The 5,619-nt window shown below is 38.3% G+C and overlaps 1 long non-coding RNA gene across 1 annotated transcript; it reads left to right on the top strand.

The window, feature by feature from the left end:
* The first annotated feature begins 1,009 nt into the window (after positions 1 to 1,009).
* Positions 1,010 to 4,799, top strand: LOC112783877 (uncharacterized). Its single transcript, XR_003193634.3, has 4 exons — positions 1,010 to 1,832; positions 1,894 to 1,987; positions 2,098 to 2,212; positions 4,603 to 4,799. It is a non-coding gene; the product is annotated as an uncharacterized lncRNA (long non-coding RNA).
* The last annotated feature ends 820 nt before the right edge of the window (positions 4,800 to 5,619 follow it).

Below are 5,619 nucleotides of genomic sequence, written 5' to 3' on the forward strand. Positions count from 1 at the left end.
TTTAAGACGTGATATGTGTATATGAAAGGTGAAGCGGTAGGTGTGTGACGTTATGATGAGTTGTGGGTGTCTTGTCCCTTGCAAACGAGCTTGCAATCGTTAGGCTTATGATCGGATATGGGAATTGTAAAGTGCTTAATGGAGTTGGAAGGTTGAAGCTTTGAGGTTGAGATGAGATTAGTGTACGGATGTTGAGCACGTCGTTGTAACCTCATCCTGTTTTATAACCTTCAATGCCTTACCTTACTATCACATGATTGACCCATGTTATCTTTTGCATTGAGTCTACCTAGTAATGTTTGCTTTGCAATCACACTCCTACCTTTGCACCCTTATGCATATGACAATCAAAGTATTTGAAAATCGTATATATGTTTATATGATGAGATATGTTTGCTTCTTCCTTAAATGTGTTCAAGGATGAACTGTTATGAAATTTTTTTTCATTTTGCATCAATTTTCGAGGGCGAAAATTTTATAAGGTGGGTAGAATGTAAGACCCAAAACCTTTGAAAAAGGGCTATCATTAGCTAATTTCAAATTTAGTATTTCTGTAGCTTTAATTTCAGAAATTTCTCTATTAAAGAAATTTAAAGCAAGTTTTGGTTGATTGAATTTGAAATAAATTGAGATTATTATCCAATTTTACAGTTATTGGATTATTTTCTATATTCAACTTATAAAGTTGGTAGTTGTGAAATAATAAGGATTTCTATATGATTTAGATTAAATAATTAATATTTTAAATATTAATACTGCTATTTTGGAAAATAGAGAAATTAATTATATTATTTCTACTTTTTAGATTTGGGCATTTTATTGAAAATAATTTGTAAAATTGATGAACAAATAGTATATTTTTATATACAATTAGTGTTGGATTTACATTGGGTATCAATTACTATATTATTCCCAATTTTATGTGAAATTACCATAATGCCCTTAACCCTAATTTTCAAAATGAAACCCTAACCCAGTAACCCGTACCCGACCCGGTTTCCTCCTCACCCAACCTAGCAGCAGCAACGCAATTTTGCTTTCCCCTTTCCTCAAGCCAAAACTACCGCAGCAGCAGCTGCAAGATGAAGGAATGAAAACAAAATTGAGGGAGAAGGAGGGGAGTTCGCTGCGTGTGGAGAGAGAGAGAGGGGGTTATCCTCGTCGCCGGAACCGTTAGGAGCGTCGCCGCCATCGCCAACAGAAGGAGAGGGAGACTGAGTCGTGGCGGAGGAGAGGAGGAGGGAGCTCGCTATCGCGCCACCGCAATGGTCCATGCCGCCAGGGTCGCCGTCGCCAAGCCTCCGCGCCGTCGCGTCGCTGCCGAAGCTTCCTGTGTCGTCACTGTGCGCGCAGAGGAGGGTTTAAGGGAGCGGGTGCCGCCACCGTGCCCAGCCATCTTACCACGCCGTTGTTCACGCCTTGAGGGTTGTCAGGCAAGGGAAGAGAGAAGGTTGGTGCGCCGTTGGAGCCTTTGCCATCGCCGTTCAAACCGAAGCCGCCGTCGCGCCTGGGTGCCACTGCCGCGGACTCGCGTTGGCCTCGTCGCCGTGCCACCCTCACACCATAGATCTACTCTGTTCGCGAGCTGAGCTAAGGAAGGAGAGACGAACGCGACGGGGTGGAGTGGGAGAGCCGCGCCGGTGCTGTTGGGGTCTCACCGCCGCCGGAAAAGAGGTTCTGGCCACTGCAGGTGTCTCTGTCGGAGGGGGAAACTGCGCCTCTGCGTTTCTGACCACTGGGAGTGGTTATGTGGCTTCTGGGATCACCGCCGGAGCTCCGGGCTGAGCTTCTGCCACTTGAGACCCTGCTGCCGTCGCCGGAGAACTCTGCCGGTAAGGGTTAATTTGCGGTTTTGGTCATTTTGGATCTTGAGAAGGTTTTAATGCTGCGCAGTTTTTTTATAGTTGATCCACCGAAGCTTCTGGCCGCTGCCGGAGCTGTTGTCGGGGCCGGTTCGAAATCGCAACTGTTTCGTGTTGTTATTCCGGTAAGAAATTATGTTTCGAAAAGCCTCGCGTTAGTTTTCAGTTGTGTTTGGTTGATAAATGAGTTTTGGTAACGTGGGGTCGAGTCCTGATTATTGTATGTTGCGATTAGTGTTGCTATGGTTATTGCGAACGTGACTGGGAGCTGAGGTTTTGGTTGCCGTCAGTTCGGGTTGAGGCGGAAAGGACTCTGTGACGCGTTTGAGTTATGGAATTTGCGTTTTGAGGTAGGGGTGCTTTCCAAAAACTATGTTTTGTGTATTGGAATTATTACATATGGATACTGGTGCGAGATATTGTGTATTTGGTGATTGTATCTGCTTTATGTATTATTTGATTAACTCGAATGACTATGGATGTTGGTTTGGCTGAATTGTGGTGCGGCTTTGTGAAATGTAATGTCTGAAGTTGATTCTTTAAAGATTTGAAATATGAGTTTAATCCGTTGAGGATTAGTTTGAATTGAGTCAATTATTTTGATGATGTGAAAGATAGAATACTCTTGAAAGTCAGCCTGGGTTGCTTTAATTGATTTGGTTTTGATAAATGATTTAATGCTGAACCGATTCTTTAAAGCTTTGAAAATGAGTTAAATCGGTTGATATTGAGTTGATTTTGAAATGGTTTTCTTGAGATATGCCACTGAGGCAACTGTTGGATTTAGCTTGCTTTGAATTGATTTCTGGTTTTGAGCTGTTGAAAAGGAATGAGAAACGGTTTAGTTGGGACCCGAACCGGGTGGCAAAAGTCCAAGTTTTAGGGGAGGTGCTGCCGAAATTTCTACAAAATCCTAGTCTTGTTTGAAAATTTATTTAGAAAGGATTGGATTTGAAAAGTTGTATTATTTGATTTATTAAGAGAATAATTATATTTTCAAGCTTAATTTATTTAATGAACTTTATGCCTTGAGTTTGACTTATTTAGAAATGAACTATTTTTACCATTTGAATCACTGAAGGAAAGAATGATGCTCTAATATTGATTTCAATATAAAAAGGAGCTTTTAGTGGTTTCAAAGGAATCTAGACTTTTGATTGAGTAATTAAGTTTGAGGCATTTTGGAAGGGTTAGAAAAATGGGTTCCAAAAAGAAATCTGAAAGTGGTTTGATTCAAATGAACCGGTTCCTTTTCAGATGAATTGATTTTTGGACCGGGTTGGAACTTGAGATTTTGTATGGTCGGTTTCATAATAAATTCAGTTTTATTTACTTGAACCGAGAATCCATGATTTTAAGAGTTTCAATGAATTTTAAGGAATTGATATAGGTTGATCTCCCCTAAAGACTTGGAACTCTGCCGAGAAACTTTTGTTATAAAATTCCATTGTTGGATGGGTGATTTTGAATGTTTTGAAATAAATCCTTAACTTGCCATGGTTTTGGAAGTTTTGGAAAGAGAATGCCGAGAGTGGCTTTGTTTTAAAAAGGGAATTTTCCTTGAGTAAAAGTGGCTTATGAGCCTGAGGTAATTTGAGAAATGAGATCTTTAAAGCCAAGGCTGAAAAGAGTTGAAACTTGATTTCAAAGTGATATGATTTGAGAAAAAGTGATTTATGGCTCAAATGCCGATTTTACGAATTTGATGATTTTGAATGTGGAAGTGCTGTTTTGTTGTGAGCCAGAATGGCTATGTATGATTATCAATATTGGCTGGTTCTGGACTGAACCGTAAGCCGGATGGCTGAGATGGATGTTGATCCATGGATGAGAATGAATGCATGTATATGCTGAATTATTGATAATTGTGATTTTTGCACTTCCACTATTGGAGATGAGAGTTTCCCTGGGTAGTAGCAATGGCTAGCCACCATGTGCTCCAGGTTGAGACTCGAAGCTCTGTTAACCCAATGTCGTAAGTGTGGCCGGGAACTGTGAAAGGCCCGGATGAGCTCGCCCCCATAAATATTCACCAGTGATGGTGATGGATAAATATTCACCAGTGAGGGTGATGGATATGGATCATGATTATGATCAAGTTTATGATGAGTATAACTCGAGTTGGGGATGCACGACAGAGGGACAGTCCAATGGTTAGCTACCAGGACTTGTCGGGTTGGCTCTATAACCGACAGATGATATCATCAGCCACTAGGGACAGGCATGCATCATATGCATTTGTGTGACATTGGTTGGGTGTGCATATTATACTTGGTTTGCCTATGTGATTAATTGCTAACTGTTCTACTTGTAATAACTGTTTGTTTGTGCTTGAATTTCCTATCTGTGTTTGCATCTGGGACTCTGTTGGATGGTGGTGATTGGTTGTTGGTTGGATTGTTTGGGCCTAGGGCCGTGGTTGGAAAGAGATGAACTGATGGTTGATTTCGATTTGTGTTTCTGGTTTGGAATAAAATTATGAAAGGCTATTTTGGTTCCGCATAGATAAACCGTTTTGAAAGGCTTTTGAGTTTTTGAGAATTGAACGGTTCTTCTTTCCGAAAAGATTTCCGACTTTACTTTTATTGTGAACCGTTGTTTTTGAAAAGAGGCATAAGACGGTTATGAATCACTGGTGCGGTTATCTTCATGTATCCTATTACAGTAATTCCCAAAAACCCTCTACTGAGAACCCTTTCGAGGATGATGTTCTCACCCCCCTACATTTTTCCCCTTTCAGGATATGGGCGCAGAAGTTATGAAGAGCTTATTTAATTGTTGTTGTGATGCTCTGTATTGTTTTAGTTATGGTTTATTGTACCCTCGCCTTTATCTTGATATATATTCTGTAAGAGGGATAGGAATTGTATTGGTTAATGTTTGTAATATTATTTATATATATTTATGTATATATATGGATGTACTCTTTTTGAGTTATTGTAAGTTGAATGGTATTTATGGATGTACGTTATCGAACGAAAGTATCTTTGGGAGCGGTATTGCGGTTTTAATTTTTAAATAGGCTCATATTTTAGTATTAAATAATATAAGTGTCGTCGTAATGTCCGAGCTATCAGAGTCGCGCAGCCGGAAGTGCGAGCTTTGGTAGTTAGGGTGTTACATTGGACACCGCCGCGACCCGAACATAACGGCGATTTAAACCACCGCTAACCACCAAAAAAACCGCTGCCGTTTCTCTCTTTTGTTGTAGTGTAAATATAATTATTAACTGATCAGATTAAAATAAATATATACATAAATATCAAAGAAAAATACTCAATTAATTTTAAAACGTGATCTATTAGAAAACATGTGAGATAATTTAAAAATATATAGCTTGAAATTGGATAATGTTAATTGTAAAAATTTATTAACTATGGATATTATATGTATGAAATTATAGATATTATGTATGTGAAATTGGATGTTAAAATTAAAATATTTTTACAAATTTTACAATACAACTCATATTTTTACATACTAATCTAATTGTTATAAATATAAAATAGAATATGAAATATAAAAAAATTATGAAACAAATTTCAATTTAGATTATCAAATTCTAATGTTATAAAATAGAAAAAAATAATGAAATGGTTGATATGTACTTAACAAGCATTGTAATAAAGAGTTTAATTTTGATGCACTGATAATATAAAATATTTTACACAGTCATACAATTATATCCATTTTTTTAGATAACTATTTACGCGGTCAATGAAAATAGTAATTATTTCTTATGATGTCACATTACGTG

Source organism: Arachis hypogaea, chromosome 20 (genome assembly GCF_003086295.3).
Source record: "Arachis hypogaea cultivar Tifrunner chromosome 20, arahy.Tifrunner.gnm2.J5K5, whole genome shotgun sequence".
Lineage (NCBI taxonomy): Eukaryota > Viridiplantae > Streptophyta > Magnoliopsida > Fabales > Fabaceae > Arachis > Arachis hypogaea.